The following is a 19,088-nucleotide window of genomic DNA, read 5'->3' on the forward strand; positions in this document are numbered from 1 at the left end:
TTCATGTCTTCTCTAGGAAAAGAAGAATGTTTACAATGAATACCTGCAGTCAAACAATGTTTTGTGTGCTTGTTTTTCTTTTTTTATCTTTCAGCCACTTCTCTGAACTGTTACCTTCAAAATGAAGAGAACAAAGAATGCCTTGGAAAAATCCAGTCGTAACATCTGAGGAATAGAAATAATAGGAATTACTTGTAAGGTCAGAATTTGGATGGAATTTATGGAAAGTTACAAAGGGCCCTATTACAGTTGAATCTAGATTTGGGAATTTCAATTTTATACTTAATAAAGATATCAGTGCATCTTTTCCTCTACTTTGGATGATAATGCATTCTGTTGTCTTTAGCCTTGCACAACTTTCTTATACCAACTAACGTACCTTCAGCTTAATTCTTTAGTTGTTAGACCTAAGACACCTCCTCACACCAAGCTAGAGCATGAATTTAATAAACCATTTGTTGTTCCTCTCTGTTTGATGGTCCATCGTTAGAAATATTAGATCCCTGCATTTCTAATCCCCAGCAGAACAGGTGGCATTTGAATAAAAGGTATACAACCTTATTACCTTATCACTTATGCCAAAAGTACATAATATCGAGCTCATGTGCACTTAAGGCTTTCTGTGCTAAGTAGAGGTGATACTTGGCCTAACTCCTACGTTTGTGGAATTAAAACATGATAATTTTTAGAAGAGTTCTTACTTAACCAATTGTGTAGACATCATACGTGGGCAATATTTCTGTGACACTGATGTAGCATTAAGAGCCCTAAGTCAAATTTTGCCCATGAAAACATACAAAACAGTTAGTGAGTGCCAGACAATGAGAAGTACTGCGTGAGAAGAGACAGCACCAATGGAAGTCTAATCCCAATGATATTTTCCTCTGTTGCCCATACACTCTGTTCAGTTGCCTACTGAGAAAAACCTAGGTGGTATTATTTACAACTGATCTTTTTAGACTAAAACTATTAAAACAAAATGCCAAGCAACTTGAAAGTTTCTATAGAAATATTGATAGGCAGACAAAAGAGAAAAGAAATTAAAGCTGATGATTATTTATCACTGAGAAACACACACACAAAACAGCCTTTTGAGTTTACTTTCCTGATTTTAAATATTAAAACATGCACCTCAAAGTCTGTTTTTCTGTCTCATTAGTCTTAATTCAATGCAGAACAGACCAATAGTAGTGTAAGGAGGCGCCTATTTCATTCTAGGTTTGAAAGGAAACCCAAAAAGCAGCTCTACAAAGTTGTTTTTGTTTGTTTTTTGTTTGTTTTTTTTGGGGTTGGGTTTTTTTGGTGTTTTTTTGTTTGTTTGTTTTTTGCATCCTGGCACTTCTGATTTAGTAGCTGCTCCTCCTGTCTGCATTTGAGGTCAAACATTTAAGTGTTGAATAAATGTAAGGGAGGTTTCTCTACCAAGTGTCATTTACAAGAGCAGATGCTGCAGGCTGTGAATTAGGGATAGTGGATATTAGTCTCACATCATCTATTGACTGCTATTAATAACCTTGTTTACATCTAATCCCTGCCCCAAATCCCTCCCATATGGTACTCAAGTACCAATTTCTTATGTTTTCCAAAGGTCACATATCATCAGCACCAAGAAAAGACCACAGGTCCTCTCACACAGCACCACCACTGTGCAAAATCTGTGTTGAGTTAAACTCTCTACAGACATACTTTCAGCTTTTATGCTGTGCTTTGTCCCAAAGTGGTGCTCAGAACAAAGGCATTCCATTTCCTAAGCAGTTGAAAACTTAGCTAGCAAAGTAAAGTGCACTTATTCATTGCAGGCAGTCCATTTAAATATGCACAGCTATCTTCTATGTGTTTCTTCCATTTAAATAATCTGCATAAATCAGCCTGCATCGTAGCTTTGTCAGCTGCTGATATTCAATAATGAGAGGAAGTAGAAAGCAGTAGAATTAATATCCACTGGGTTATCGTAGTTCTGGCCTAACGTTGGAGTGTTTGACTAATTGATTGCCCTTAGCACTCTGCTAACAACAGATGTATGGTATGAGTTAAATTATTAAATTTACATTGCTCTTATTGCTTTCCCATAGCCTGAAACAGTTGTCATTATTGAAATTATTTAAATCAGAAACATTGTATTCAAAAATGTTTTAATTGATTTTCTTAATTTTTGTTAATAAAAACTGCTCTATTAAAAGTACTGTGGGATAATGATTTGTAGTTTTGGCTGGACACTTGAAAACATGAAGGGGATTATGCAGGAGCAGAACACCTACCACAGTCATCTCCAAGAACTCAGAATCTGATTCTCCACACTCAAAGTTCCAGAAAATAAGCCTCCTTCCAAAAGGCTTGGCAGGAGGAGGGATGTTCAGACATACTGGCAGAGAGCAAGAGCTTTTGTTTCTTTGTAGTTACACAAACTCCACTGAATCATAATTTTATTTTCTTTTTTCTACATAATGAAACTTGGAGTTCATAAAAGATCAGGTTAAGGTAAAGAAACTGAAATTAGTGTTAACTGTGTAAGACTATCATCATGCTTTAAATAATACCAGAAGATATCAAAAGGAGACCAAAACTACAATGTTTACCTCTTATCTCCAATGGACATCCTCATTCAGAGAGAATAGTGTGTGCAGTGACCTTTTAAAACAAAATACAATTGGTCACATTTACGTCTTTTATCAGATATACGTTCACAAAGACTTTAAAGGTGGAAGTTTTTGAAGTAGTACAATTACTATGCATGACAAAACCATAAATGAAATACTTTACATAAAAATGTCAGCTGTGGACAGACAGTCTAATTAAAAAGACAATATGAAGCAAGCAAGAAATAAATAGGAGCTATATTGCTAGTGTTATTCTGATAATCAATTCCTTCTGATACCAAGAAGAGTGTTATTAATAGGACTCTGTCAACAAGTAGGGGAAAAAATCTTGTATTATCTCAACAAAAACAGGAGTCAAAAATGAACAATTCAACCCAAAGCCTCCATGCTTGCCAACATACACAACTTTTCTCAAAAATGGGCCATGTATTATGCTCAAATGACACAGGAACTTAGACCACAAGATGGAAACTAATTCTGAAGTTAAGGACTATTCCTGAAGAAAAGTCTTCCCAAAGCCATTCATTTTGATCGCTTAGTAAATGTAGACATCCAGTGCAAAGAGACAACATGATGATTCTGAGGTATATATGTGTAAGAGAAAAACAGACCGCCACTGGGCATTATAGATGACTGGCAGCTTCTGGTTGGAGCATCAATCATCTAGTAAAAAATCTTTGCATGAAGTTGTGTGTTTTCTCCATGACACTGAAGCAAATGCAATATCATAACCACTGCATGTGGAAACAGGCAGCTTCATGTGAAGATCTGTTGAAGCCTGCATTTCCAAAGCTGTCATATATCCAAATGGTGAAAGATCCTCCTGCTTTCAGTACACGATATACTCCTATATTCCTTCATCCATAAGGTTCTTGCTGACTTCCTGCCCTTCCAACCTTTGATATGAGTTTGGCCAACCACTAGACACTGCTTGATTATGGACCAGTGACACCCAGATACCACGCACACTGCCTCTATGAGTCTGGTCTGGGGCAAAAATGTGGTCTGTAGCCCAGATAGAACCACAGGCTCAGGGATTTCAAAGCTCATTGGAGCTTGACTGAAAGCAAATTATCATTTTTTGCATCCAGGATAAAAATTGCTGCTTTTTAAAATCCAAGCACTATTTTTATAAAGCAATTTCTTTGCTGTTTTTCTTTCTTTTTGTTTGTTTATTTGCTTTCTGTTGTCGTTAATTTCATAAATCGGTTTTCTGAAATCAGAACAACAAAGCAAATATCTGCATGTATACCCAAAATATAATGAGAAAAAAAAAGGCAAATAGTTACAATCTGTCACCATCGTTAATCTCCCTGATTCTCCTTCTGATTTGTAATGCACCATTGTAAAATGGTGAGGTCACCAAAGCCAGGATTTGCATATAGCATACTCTCATATAAATAACCTTTTTTAAAGGTAAGTGGTGTCAGTGGTCACTCTTGAAGGAGCAAAGCACGGAACAGCTCCCAAACATGGATGGACAATTTTGCTGCCTTTTTGCTGGTTCAGGAAGTTCAGAATAGGAACTCTGGTTGGGTCAGTATTCACTATTGGTTTTCTCAACTATTCAAATTGTTAGGGTTTTTCTTTTTGTTAGAGAGGGAATAGATGTGCTACCACTTGGGACAAAAAGCACAAATTGGAACAGTTTTTGTAACCATTTGCTTTCAATCTGCTGCTGTGACCAAAAGAAATGTGAACTGGCAGAGTACTGCTGTTAATTCTATTTTGCAACAGCTGAGGAAATGACAAAATTAAAATAACTTCCAAATACCTGTATTGAACGTTTAATGGCTGAAGTTCCCAGGGTCAGCAGGCATGGAAATGAAACGGGGAATGTCTAAGCATTCTTTACAGCAGATTTCCAGGAAGAGCCTTGCAAATGACTAACTCAACAGGGTTTTTCTTCCTTGCTAGATGCAATAAAAGCATCTAAAAACATTTTGAAGTTTTGGTTAAGGGCAAATATTTGGCAGAGATTGTTCTGACTTCTCTGGGAGAGAGAACAGGTTGTATCATTTCTTAGTTGATGCTACCAAAAGTCTTTTAAGGTAATGAAGTGCCTTTTATTTTCTTAATCACTAGTAAGATCTGCAATTAGGGGAAAAATCATAGGTACAGTAAATAAATAGAACTCAAAGCCTCCACTATATTCAGTGACAACTTGAAGTACATTGCAAGTCTTAAAAGTGACACAGTGTGAGAAAGTACCTTCTAAGACTGAAGCAGTTACATTCTGCTTGGAATTCTTTAGGAAGAAACTGACAAAACAAAATTCAAATGCATTCTGCATACAGCAGAAATGACAGAAGAAAACAGGATGGAAAGACTTAAAGGGTGGCAAAATACTCTTTGGATTTGTTAGCTGGAATGCAGAATTTGCTCATCTAATTTAAAACTATACCTTTCCTTTCAGTTTTAGCATTCATATCACTTATTCAAAAATACAGATAAATAACATATAGTCTATGTTCAATAACTATGCTACATCTAAAGTACAGTTGTTTGTCGGGTTGTTTTTTTTTTTTTTTATTTAAGAGAACCATAATACTGGTTACCACTGAGACTTCATTGTCATCTAAAAACATCATGCCCCAGGAAACCACAGAGGAGTTGATATCTCTGTGCCATTTACATAGCGGTTAGCACAACAGGACTCTGGTTTGGCTTGGATCTATCACCAGGTGTTGCTGTTACATATATATAACAAAAATGATAACAGTCCTTATGTTTGATAGAAAGTTACACACTGTGATTATCCGGGAACGTTGTTAAAGATAAACTCTTCAAATGAGAAGTGATGAGAAAAAGCCATCAGTGTTCTGATAGTAAGGATATATAGAGAGATCTGAAAGTTCTACACCACCACCAGGACGTAGGAATGGAATACCTAACTAAATCTAGCTAAAATGTCCTTAAGGGTACATTTGGCTCCTCAGAAATTAACTACCTGACAAACATGTCTTTTCTTGGTATTTAGTTTCTCCTTTGTCTTTCAGCTCCCTTCCCCATAACTGAAAATAGAGCGCTGAAGGAGTGAACAAGTCCTACTCATTTATTTGCGTTTCTCTTAGTGAGGTTATAAATGAAAACACATTTGACTAAGTCCTGTGGAAAATGTAATTTGTTATGTCACAGAAATTGCTCAGCATGTGTGCAGCTGGGTTTGATGATACCAGACCCTGCTTGTTATAAGATCAATAGCAATGGCCTCAAGGAAAGAAGAACAGATGAAGAAAGGCTGACGGCTTGCAGGCTCAAACTAGTTTGGGTCATCAGGAGCTAAAAGGGAAATGTTTTAACTTGTGAATGAATTACTCTCGCAACACAAGGACCAAGAAGCAGAGGCCAAATGCACATCTCCTGCCTCATTTCAAAAACTTCCTATGTCTTTTATCAAAGTCTTTCTGATTACTACAGAAAGAGTAGGAGGAAATATTGTGCTATGTATCACTATATATCACTTAAAACACTTCTAAAAAGAGTGAGCATGTAAGTGGTATTAAATACAGTATTTGCAATAGAGTTTGCCATAGGCCAGCTTAAATTCCACCATTTAAATGAAGCAGTACACCACTTCTGAAAATCTATCAATGACCCATTTGTTTCTGTTAGTTCAATTCAAAATGATCTAATTAGAAATGCTTTATCTTGGAAAAATCCAAGAGCCCTGCACAAGCAGCTTGGCCAAAACAGGAGAACTTTTATCCCTCCAAATACTCATTACTGCCAGCTTAATGCTTGAAGTGTTGTAGCAGAAGTACTACAATTCCAATGCAAACAAGGCTGATTTACTTGAGATCTCATCGAGGTGTCAGCCACTACAGCTGGACCGAGAGCTCTGACTGCTCCATTGCTCCCCAAAAATCACTTTCCTCTAAACACTGAGTGAACAAGAATGCAACAAACTGCCAGTATTAATTACAGAGCTCAAAATTAAAAAAGATTCATAACTCTTTGCAAATCTTCTCCTGATTTTGCCCTATAGCTGCTGGCGGAGCTGCAGACGGGCTGTAGGCTAAGCTCAGCTCAGCTCCACAGTAGAAAGACAAGAACAAAAAAAGGAAAAATCAAAAATCCTTTGCAGTGTATGTTCACTGGTGTGAGTATTCACTTCTATTTAGTGTTTAGGGCTGAAGGATTACTTGGTAAGAAGGAAAAAAAAAAAAAAAAAGAGGAACAGAGATTAAAAGCAAGCAGATGAAGAAAAGCTTCAAGATACAAAAACAGCAAAAGGTAAGGAGAATGTGAAAATACAAAAATATTATTTTTTCACAGCAGAAACAAACAGAATAATAAAATCTTTTATCAGTACCATGAAATCCACCTGTCCTTTCCTCAAAAATATTCAGTTAGCCCATCACTCAAAGCTCTCAGATTCTCTAGTGTAAGAGACAAAATTTTAGGGCAACAGACCATGTTGTTTATGTATCCTGCTTCTGGTGCTCACCAGTATCAAATGCTTGAGGAAGAGTTTAAGAAGTCAAACATACAGCTAGCCTCCAGTGATTTACAGACATCCAGTAATAAAGGATCTTATCATGTTTATACAGCTCTTGATAGACCTCCATTTCCCTCATTTATTTATTCACTGGATTTGAGCATCCACAGCATCCTAGGGTAAAGAATGTCACAGCTGAAGATGGTTTTGAAAATACACATTTTGTTTTGAATACATTCCCACTTACTCTCCACAGTAATGGAAAGACACATGGAAAGGAAAATGGTGAGACCAGTCCACCAGTGCACGTCTCCAAGATTGATGCCTCCACCAGAATTTTGGGTTTTATATTAATGGGAGAATCTTTGTGATAGAAGATCTGCTGGGCACTGTTGTAACCCACCTTTCTCAATGGGGGAGATATTTATTGGCCTGTAACTTGGTGAGCCTGATTGAGAGGGTTTATACTACACTGGGGGGGGGGGGAGGATACCATTAGGAACACTGAGGATGTGCCATGGGATGACGTAGAACTCTGACAGAGGCAAGGCTAATGGGATCATTTGTGACATTTCAGGAAGTTCTACAGGTTCAGGAGTACCTCTGAAATGTTTGAATACCAACACACACAGTATGAGGAACAAATGGGATGAACTGGAAGCTTGGTCCTTTCCCAGACCTCTGATCATTGGTATCAGGAGCTGTTGATTCCCTGGAGGGTGGAGAGGCCTTCCAGAGTGACACTGGAGCATCAAGAATAACCAACAGCCTGAAGTTCAACAAAGGAAAACGATGAGCCCTGCACCTGAGATGGAGCAATGCCAAATACAGGCACAGATGGGAGATGAGTGGCTGGAGTGTTGCTCAGCAGGAAGGGACATGGGGTGCTGGTGACAGTAGCTCAGCCTGAGCCAGCAGTGTGTCCTTGTAGCCAAGAGAGCAAACTGCATTTTGGGATGCATTAAACACAGAGCAACCAGCCAGTCAAAAGAGGTGATCCTTCCTCTACACTTAGCATTACTGCAGCCTTACCTTGAATACCGTGTATAGTTTCCGACTCCATGATATGAAAAGTATATTAATACACTTTCAAAGCATCCAGAGAAGGGCAAGACGACTTGTAAAGAGCTGAAAGATGTGTTCTATGAGGAGAGGCTGAGGATACTTGGGCTGTCCAATCTGAAGAAGAGATGTCTGAGAAGCAACCTCACAGCTCTTTGCATCTCCCTGAGGAGGGGAAGCAGGGGGATGTGCCCCCCTCTTCTCCCAGGGAACCAACAGTGGGATGCATGTGAACGGCAAAAAGTTGCCGTAAGGAAGGTTCAGGCTGAACATCAGGAAAAAATTCTGTATCATGGGGGTGATAATCATACACTGGAGCAGGTTTCCTAGAGTAGTGATTGAAGTTGCGTGCCTGTCAGTGTTCAAGAGATGTTTGGACAATGTCTTCTATAATGTTTCAACATTTGGTTAGCCCTGAAGCGGTCAGGCAGATGGTCTAGAATATCTTTGAATCCTTCAGTTGTAAGAGACCTTCGATTCTATTCTGTTCCATTCTTTCACTTGTCACTGTATCGAAAGAAAAGGGAATTCTTCATTTGCCTTCTCCAGAGCTCACATGATACTTCAAGTCTCAATTTTCTGTCTTCTCATTATTTTCTTTCAAGCCAAGAGCTGCAAAAAGCATTTTGATTCAGGTATACTGTGAATTTCTACTCTGCTAATTGCTAACATTAAGTACTATTTTTGACCACCAGTAAGAATCAAGCTGACATTTTCACAGAGCTGCCACTTGCAACTCCAATATCCTCTTGTTGAATAACAAGAAGTTCAGAATCCACTACTACTTGTGCAAAGTTAGGCTTGTTTCATTTTATGAGAATTGCATTGCAGTTATGTAAGCAGAATTTCCTTCCCCTCTCTTACCATCCATTTATGCTACATTCTAAGGTCTTTCTGCAGAATTTGTAGACGTTCTTTATCACCACACAACTCAGTATTATCAGCATGTGCCCAAATGCCTCTTGTTGTACATGAAGAATGACAGATGGATTTTCACCAGATTGTATTACACAATTAGAAAAAAATACTGAGGCAAAACGCAACAAAATGTTGTGCCTGTTTCATTTTAACATCTGATCTTTGATTTTAGGGGAAAAAAAAGAAAAAAGAATGATAAAAAGTGTCATGTTATAATTTCAAAGCAGAGGGTTTTGATTTTCAAACTATTTTCTACTGCTTGGATTATTTCCTTGAAGAACAGCATGACAGTTTAAGAGATTATCACCAATTAATTTAAAATGACCATTTAGAGGTGCAGCCTTTAAGATTCAATAAATACTGAGAATACTTTTTTTTTTTTAATCTCAATCTCACCACCATAAAAACAAAATTAGTACTGGCATTCAGGTGTTTTAAACCTGAGGAACTGAAGTGCCTATGAAAACCATCAACTGTAAATGCAGAGCACTAAACTAGTTCACAACTTCTATCAAGGCAACTTGTTTCAGGTTCCAGTTACAGTGATAACTGGCCACAAGTCTAGAACACAGAAGGAATAGATGATTTAAGGCTTTTTTGGTCAATATATACTAAGAAGATTCAAAGTTCAGACACAGATTTTCCAAGTAATGGTTGATCAAGATTTTTCCATTCTTTTTATTTGTCATTTCAACAAAGAAAATAATGTTACATTTATATAAGTATTCCATTTCCAAAAAACCTTCAATGATATCTCAGATAGATTGAGAAAAGCTAACAACAGGGGTTACAGTGAAGAAAAAAGAGGATAAAAAAAATAACTAGTTTGTGGGAAACCTAGTTAAATTCTTCGTGTGAAAAGTGTTCTTGAATTCTGAATACACTGAAAAAATCGAAGAAGCCTTTACAATCAAAAACAGTAACAGCTTAAATTGTAAAAATGAGAAGAGAATGCAGGTGTATAATCAGAGAATATTAGGATGCTATAATCACAAAATAAACAAGAGAGTTAGGTGAAGTAGACCATGATAACAAAAGAGGACAAATGGAAGGGAGAACAAATGGAAGGCTTACCCTTATCCTGGGCTCACCCACAAAACACCAGTAGAGACAATCTCCAAAAGAGATCCTTCCCCACTGGTAGCCAGCTCTTAAATGGGTCTAGGAGAGGTGGAGTCAGGCTCCAGCCCTTCCGGCAGCACGGGGGAATTGCCTTCAGCTGTGCTCCTCTGGCTGACTCAGTGCTCGCCTCAGGTGATCAATCAGAGGTTCAGGCTGTGATTCAGCAGTTCCCATACAACAGGTGAAAACAAAACAAACAGAAAAACAGTATTGATGTCATTTCACATCATTCCTTCCCAATAATTCCTATTTTCAGGGATTCAAATAACACTGAGCATTAAACAGTGACAGGGTCATTGCCTCCAGCACATTATGGGCACATAGCCATCTACATTTCCTCCCCCTTGATTCATAGATTTAAGAACAAAAGTGAGCAGGTAGCTGCTCAAGAGGCAGAACGGAAGGAATACTGTATTCCAAGGCTATATTTAACAAGCAGCCATGGGACAGGGCTAGACTTTAAAGAGAAATTGTTTCCTTATATGTTTAATTCTTTCTGACCTCTGTAGAAAAGCTTTGGATGACCAAGGTTACCTACCTACTGTAAAAGCTCCATCAATTTATGCATTGCTCTTCCTGTACAAGGCCATCAGCGCTGCCATTTTAGGCTAAATAGATTTTTCTTCATAATTGTCAGTGCGGTAGAAAATATGCATGTAAAATCAGATTATAATTCTGTAATATTCAAAAACCTTCTATTATTTTCTCTTCGAAACAATATTAAAACTGTGTATCTTACCCATCAAATACGGTATCAATGTTAATACAATAAAGCATTGAATGAGTTAAGTTATCCTGTTTAAGATGAAGGAAGCAAACTTTCATATGAAAAAAAATCATATCCTGAAACAAAAGTAATGTAAGTGTTACACTCAAAATTCTCTTAGAGGTGTACACACCATGTACATGGAGTGGAGCATTTATGGTGAGCATAATTCAAAGTTATTAGTAGTCTAACCATAATAACACTAAAATTAACAGCACAAAATGTATGTAGGGAAAAAACCCCACATACATTAATAAGAAGGGTTTTTTTCACATGCTTTTCACTGTAAATGTATATCTGCTCCTAAAAATTTCCACAGAGGGGCATCACAGCCTTCATGCACTGCTACTTTTACCATTGCAATTTTTCTCCTCTTTTACCTAAATAGCCCTTGTAGCAATGCAAGTTGACATCTTCTTGTTCTGATTGCTGTGGAGAGCAGTTAATTTCCTCCATTTTTCCAGTCACTTGTAATGCTTAAGTAGACCATAATTGTACTTTTCCTTAGCCTTTTTCAGATGAAAATATCCTCATTTTATTGTGATTTCTTCTGAAGTCACATTTTCTACAGTTACAGTAGTTCACGTTACTTCCTTCCAAAGTCTCTCTTGGTCTCTTTTCACCAACAAATTCCATTAAGAGAAGGATCATGGATGCTGCTACATTCCAGACCTTACCTAACACATTACATTTATCATCATACATTCATGTAGGCATGCTGACGTGCCTTTGGAAATGCCTGGCCAGCATCTCAAGCCCAGTATAGCCGAGACCAAGCTCTCAGCCTTCACCTTTCTACTCTCAAAATTCTCAGAGGTCTCTCCCCATCCTACCAGTCACAGACACCCACAGGCACCAGCTTTAATTTAGCCTTTTAGTGAAGCCTGCAGAACCCTCCCTAAAATGAGGTCTTTTTCATCCATTCATGCTGTTAAAATTCTTGTTAAGGTTGTTATTTTACAGATCACTTACTGTAGCATCTTGCCCTGACAGAGGCATTTTTGCTGCAGACATATCTGTTTATACACTGCTGCCAAGACTGTCTTCAAAACTCAACACTTCGATTAGCTCACACAGCTCTTTGCATTTTTGACAGTTCCCCTCACAATAAACAAACACACGAAGAAATCACTTTTCAATAGCTGTCAAATCATTGACAACTATTCTAATTCTATGAATCAATTTTTTTTTCATTTATTACGCAGGAAAAAGTTTCAAGCTTTAATTAGTCCACATATTGCCCATCTGTTTATTTGATAAAAAATGCTTCTGTTCAAACCTACACGGAGCTCCATGTAAATGTGCATAACTTCTCCATACCCACCCTAAACTCACCTCTTTGCTATAATGTCTAAATATCTTCCCCAAAACCACTGATGATGATTCATCTCCTAGTGTGCAGGAGACAAGCCTATGTAACTGACATTGTCCTATGATCTTCTTGTATGTGCTGGTTTGTCTTCACTTTTTTAGTCCTTTGTTATGATGGACAACGTGGTCTGTTACACATAATGAGCTTTGTGCCTCTAAGTCCTGCAAGCAACAGTGATAACAAAAATTAATAGTTACATTGTATCCTATGGAAGCTGAACTGATCCAACCCAGCGAAAAAATTCCTCAGCTAGGATCCTGCACAAACATCGTGGTTTAGAAAGTTTAGAAAAGCGTAAATCTCTGCCAACATTGCAACATACTTGTACTCATTAAAGTTCCAGAGGCAGTAGTCCTGCTAAAACCAGTATAATTATATGTAAGTGATGTTGGCAGGCCACATAAAATGTCAGAAGGACAGAACCAGATGTTTCCTGGACTGCATGTTCTCAGTAATTTTTACACCATTACACTGAAAATAAAAGCAAAGTCTTTTTTAATGAAGTTAGTTTCTCCCTTTTTCCTGGAAGGACCACCTGTTTTCTGGTACTGCACAGAAACAAGTACGTAAGTTACCAATCAAGTTTTCAATCAGTCCTTCTAGGCAATTGTTATTCTGACATTGTCTATATTCTTTTAAAAATACCAGGCTTTGTTTGTATTGTATTCCACAGATTTCTTCACTACTAGAATTTAGAGTTAATACTGTAACTCATTTGTGGTGTCAGACTTTGTAACCTGAAGAGCCCAAATCTGCTTACATAAATTTTCTTCCAACTAAAACTCCCTGAAAGAAGGTTGTGGCAAGGTGGGGGTTGGACTCTTCTCGTACATAACTAGTGATAGGACAATATGGAATGGCCTCAAGTTGCACCAAGGGAGGTTCAGGTTGGACATTAGAAAATCTTTCTTCTCTGAAACAGTAGTTAGGCATTGGAATGGGCTGCTCAGGGAGGTGGTAGAGTCACCGAACCTGGAGGTGTTCAAGAAACGTTTAGGTGTTCTACTAAGGGACATGGTTTAGTAGGGAAATGGTGGTGATAGGTGAATGCTTGCACTGGATGATCTTGGAGATCTTTTCCAATCTTGGTGATTACATGATTCTATGATTCTACGATATATTTTGTACAAGGAGTGGTTAAACTACTGAACTATAGAATCACATTGTCACATTCACTCAAGATTTTTCTCTCAGTACTCCAAGTTCCCTATGGTCCCTGTAAGCTTTTTTTCCTGTAGGAACAGACATAGCTTGAACTTGGTGTGCAGGTATTGAAAGTTCAAGCTTTTGCTTAGAATGCATTCTGTATCTTATTCACCATCCCTGCCATGAAGTTCAGCCTTCACAGTCTCATATAACTTTGAATATCAACGCAGTTTTATTATTCCTCAGACTGTAATACTTATTTCTAAATATAGGTTGCTCCAAAAGTAGTGTCTCCTATTTATTTCCATGGAAACTACAACTGATACAAAGAGCACAAGAACACTACTTGATAGAGCAGATTCTCAGCTACAAAACACTACTTCTCAACACAGACATCACCATTAGGTATGTATTTTTTCCAGCCATTAACAAAAGCCTGCATGCCATGCTCATAAAAATCTGTACCAGTGGGGCTGATCCACTGTTGCTGCCACCACTACTGACATGCATCACCCACCATATCACTGTGCTCACATCCACTTTTTGTCTCCAGAAAACTTCTACAATTGTTGATGAACATTAATGGGTGTCATTATTTCCACGTGGAGGAATTCAGTGATACACCTTTGCTTCAGACACACTTCCATGTCAGGTGGCATTTTGTCAGACTGTCCCTCTGCTACCATCTGTGGCACAGCAAGAAAATGTAATGGATGGGTGTGAAGGTTCAGCTTCTACTGACCACCACCAACATCTGCCTCTGACATCGTGGGACAAAATAACAAAATTGAAGGCGTTACTTTCAGAGCAGTTTTCATATATAGATTCCCCTATGGTTGTTCATACAGTGACATAACTCTGATACTCATTTATCCAAGTCTTTGAATTCCTAGAAGCATATATGTATATATTCTTTACTAATAGCAAATGTATATTGGATATGATGAATCCCAGAGAGGAATAATAGTGATTAGGAAAAAAAGAAAAAAAAACAGTAAAAATAAGCCATTGAGGATCTAGGAAGCATGGCTTCTCCAGTAAATATTATCACTTAAACATACACATTTTTTAGGACCTTTACTGTCTCAGCTTTAAGGAAGAACCTACTCTTCCTGAATAAGGTGGGATGAATAAGCCCAACTCATTATGTATCTTTGGCAAGTCAGATGGAAGCTAGCAAACATCATCCCAGTATGCAAGAAGGGCAAGAAAGAAGACCACGTAATTATGGTGCTGTCAATCTCACTTCATCACCTCATAAAATCATGGAGAAGATTATTCTGAGGGGTACTGAAAAACACCTGAAAGTGAATGCAGTCATTGATCACAGACAACAAAGATTTGAAAGGGGAAAGTCCTGTTTTATGAACTTAATCTCCTTTTTTATGACAAGGTTACCCACATGGCTGACCGAAGTAAGGTAATTGATAAAATCATTTTGAATTTCAGGAAAGCTTTCAATTTCTCAGAGTATCCTTCTGGACTAAATGTCTAGCATACAGCTAAACAAACACATAATAGAATGGGTGACTAACTAATTACAGAGTCAGGTTCAAAGGGGGTTACATCAGGGTTTACATCAGTGATGGAGGAACATCAGGCTGGCAGCTAGTAAGTACTAGGGTTTCTCAGGGCTCCATTTTAGGGCCAGTTCTCTCTAACATTTTCATCAATAACTTGTGTGTGGTATGTGAAAGTATACTAAGTTAGTTTAGAGATGACACTAAATTGGGAGGAGCTGTTGGATTGCTTGAGGGTTGAGAGGCTTTGCATCTCAACAAATTCAAGGCTGGGCAATCACCATCTACATGAAGTTTAACAAGTAAGTGATGGATTCTGCACCTGAGACAGTGCAGCCCTGGGTCTCTGTACAGACTGGGGGATGAGAGGCTGGAGAGCTGCTCTGCTGAAAGGGACATGGGGTTCTGGCTGATGATGAGTTCTATATGAGGCACAGCAGATTTTCTTCTACGCTCTAATAAACTTACTATGGATAGTACTGAAGAGAATATGATTTTCATTGGCAAAAAATTAACTACAATAATGTCTAGAATTGTGATTTCTGGTGTCTGTTTTAGTGTTGCACTGCTGTATATGGAGATAAAGATATTATATTTAGGGACTAGGATAACATTAAAAACTAACCTGACTGGTGAACTGGTGAGCTGACTCTAGCATCATTCATGTCCCTTTTAAAATGGCATTTTGAGCTCTATTCTCAGTCAGAAAGCATAGGCAAACAGAAAAATCAAAAGACAGGCAATCAGAAGATAAGGGCAAAAGTGTTTAAATCCTTTATGTTTCTTTGCCTCAGCAATGGATATTCAGCACTAAGAACAAAGCTGATCCAATTCCTTACAATTACTGTCCTGAGACCTACATATTTCTGACAGTAAGAGACAGATTACAAAAGATAGAGATAGAAAAGACACAAGTTCTTACTTTTTGCTTTCAAAGGGCAATCTCATTTTGTGTTGAGTGTTGATATTTCCTTCTCCTTGGAAGAGGCTTACTGACAGATGGAGCAACTGGTCGTTTTTTCTTGAAACAACATTGACAAAAATTGTGTTCTAGGAGGAGCATAAGTCTCATGTTTTGAATGCAACTTCTCAAATCACTGGGATGTAAAATCTGCTAAGAAGATATTTCCATGGAATTAAAAAAAAAAAAAAAAGAAATCAGAATTAAAAATGGCAAGTTTTATAAGGAATTACTGCCTACTGGCTCTTAAAGCAGAAGTTAGAGAATGAGCTACAGGCTAGCAGACTGTCAGAGGCTAAAAGGAGTTAGATATCTGTTGGCACTCTTTCTTTTATGCTCTTGCTGGATGAAAGGCTTAAAGAACTTATTTTTTGATCACTCACTTTGGCCAAACAACAGTACAAAGATATATACACAGGCCTGCGTGTAGCTAGAGTGGTTTCCACACAAAACAAGCACTTAAAGAAGAACCACATATTCTGGATCATAAAAACAAAGGTCAAAAAATGTCCTTCTGCAAAGTTAATAGCATCTGCTCAGAGAGCAGGAGGTTTAAAGCTCGGATACTTTTTCTGTATTACTGAGTTCAGCACTAACAGCTCCGTTACCGAGCCAATTTTCCTTTCGATATTGACTTGGCCAGTACAGATTGCTGGGTTGTTGGGTTTTGTTGCTGGATTTTAGTTTGGAGTTTTTTGTTGTTACTTTGGGGTTTTGTTTTGGGGTTTTGTTACTTTGGGGTTTTGTCTGTATGTTTTCTGCTTTTTAATCTGGGGAAAAACTTGTACAAGTGAAGAAGTTTAAATAGTTGAAGTATCTCCACTGAATGGATTTAAGAATTAGAACCACCTGCCATTTTTACAGAATTATATATAAAGACTGTCTAATTTCTGGAATGTATATCATGCAGGACATTCAGTAGAAAAGGTAGAAGAGAGCTGAATTATCTTTCTGATGAACTTATGTTTCACTAGCTGTTTAGAAAGGTAAGCATAATATGCAAATGACTGTATATAGTCTCTTTTGATTAAACCTATCCCACTTCCCACACATTCAAAAATACTTAGAAAGAATGAATAAATGCCATTGTAAGCTAGGTCGTGTAAGAAGCAAGGTATGGTAATGGAATGAAATATAGAAAAAGATGATTCTGTAACACGAGTGACCCAGTCCTAGTGTAAGTCCAGTTTTAAGAGAGGAGACAAGGGTGGTCTTCCAGATCCATTAAGTGGTGCCTGTGGAAGATGTTCTTCTCTGCCATACTTGTCACCAAAACTTATGTCAGCTCCTCTGCTGGTGGTGTAGCTTCTACATATCGTGTTTTTACTGTTTACATCAGCTCAAATGACTTTATATTGAAGCAGATGATCCATTCCACCGTACCCGTTGCAGTATTAACAAGAAGCAGGTGCTGGAATCATATAGTAAATTGGCAGACACCTTTCTTTCAGTTTAAGTTTTAAAACTTTGTTAGATGTGGAAATTCTAAGTATCATTATAATTGTTACAGTCCTACTTGAAGATTGGGAAAAGGAAGGAGTGATTATTATAAGACCTTGCTATACCTGAGCAATAAGTTATCTTCCTCATCCCTCATGCTCCAGCTCAATTCCGATGTTTGGCATGGACAAGGCACAGACTCCACCAATTCTCCACTGTCCCACTCCACAGTTTCCCATTTGCCTGCTTATGGACAAGAATTCAGTATCAGACACTTCTGTGTTATTCTAGCCAAGGATGTATGTCCAATTCATAAGACTAAAATGCCTAACAAAGATACATATGAGTGTAAGGGGCTGCTCCCAGAGAAACAACATTTCTCATTTTTTATCTAAATAAGAACATCAAGTACACTAGTCAGTTTTGGCTAAGTTTCTTTGAAATGTATTCAATGACCCAGAACAGATCTCCAATGCTTGGACCACCTCCATCTTTCTTACTTGCCCAAATAAGCAATGGAAACAATCTGTGCAGCCAATGGAAGAATTTCAAACCTCAGTTTATACTGTATCAAATGCCTTATAAAAGGGGGGATTTTTCCTAAACTTGAAAAATTTGTGTTTTACTTTCTACAGCCCATTTTGTTTCTGTAAATATCACACAACAGACTTACAAATGAGAACATTTAATTGTTAAGTTGTGCTTCACTGAATCAAAACCATAGGACTTTTATTTTGTTATGAATTTATTGTATATTTTATTCCTACTCAAGTAGTAGAACAGGCTGCTTGTCTTTGCTTTACAGAAAGAAAAAAAACATTTATTCCTTCATATAAATGTTTGTGTCTTTTTACCTGTTTGTGCACAACTGAATCAGTTTGGAAAAAATCATTTAATCTCCTCTCTTAACCAAGCTTACATACACAATGCAATGCTAGCAACCGACTCCAACAACAGGGTCTTCTCCATTTGCACAGGATGAAGGTCAGCAACAGGAACTGAAATGCTTAAATTGAGGTCAACATCTGGTCTGTGCCTTTCAGAATCTGGTCTCAAGTGTCATTTCTGAAGCAGTTCTGATGAAAGTTTGCTTGTGTCTGCAGCTGCAGCCAGACAGCAAGCAAGATAGCTTGTCAGCATGTTGCTGACCCTCCATTAGCTACAAATTCTTTCTGTTGTGCAAATAAGGCCTTAAACAAAGATAAGATCCCAAAGAGCTTCAGTGCATTTCATTGGCATCTCACCCCAGGGGAGCAAGTTCCTCTGAGGTAAATCTTCATTTCACAGTTCATACAGTCCAGATGAGTATTAATAGCCAAATTCCAGATGGGTCATCACTTCCCCTTCCCTTTTTGTGCTGTCTGAGCAAGGCTGGAGAACATATTTGCTACTATGCTGGGATAATGAGCTGTCTCAATCCTGTTGTGGCTCTTCACTGATCTTGCCACAGGTGCTGCATGACTCTCATAATTTTTAACAGGACAGACTACGTATTAATCTAGAGTTCAAACAGAAGGACTCCTTTATAACTTCGTTCAAAAGAAGCATTTAATCTCCCTTCAGGACAAAATACAATAGCATGATTCAAGTTGGAAAAGGTGGCAGAAGAAAATGCTTGATGTACTGCATTTACTTCAAATGCAGGCTGGATTTTTTAAAGGCTAGATCTCACTTTATGGAAGAGCCATTGATTAAGAATTAGCCAACAGAGATCTTTAACAGAGGCACTGGTATAGTATTGTC

The 19,088-nt window shown here is 37.9% G+C and overlaps 1 long non-coding RNA gene across 1 annotated transcript in view; it reads right to left on the reverse strand.

Moving 5' to 3' along the window:
• Window positions 1–9,353: 9,353 nt before the first annotated feature.
• The window catches only part of LOC125691025 (uncharacterized), a 134,186-nt gene continuing 124,451 nt past the window's right edge, over window positions 9,354–19,088 (reverse strand). Inside the window, exons 4-7 of the long non-coding RNA XR_007375880.1 lie at window positions 17,471–17,588; window positions 15,867–16,055; window positions 12,242–12,439; window positions 9,354–10,293 (exon numbers count right to left, since the gene is read on the reverse strand). This is a non-coding gene — a long non-coding RNA (uncharacterized LOC125691025). The remainder of the gene's footprint in view (window positions 10,294–12,241; window positions 12,440–15,866; window positions 16,056–17,470; window positions 17,589–19,088) is intronic.

This window comes from Lagopus muta, chromosome 3 (assembly GCF_023343835.1).
Source record: "Lagopus muta isolate bLagMut1 chromosome 3, bLagMut1 primary, whole genome shotgun sequence".
NCBI classification, from domain to species: domain Eukaryota; kingdom Metazoa; phylum Chordata; class Aves; order Galliformes; family Phasianidae; genus Lagopus; species Lagopus muta.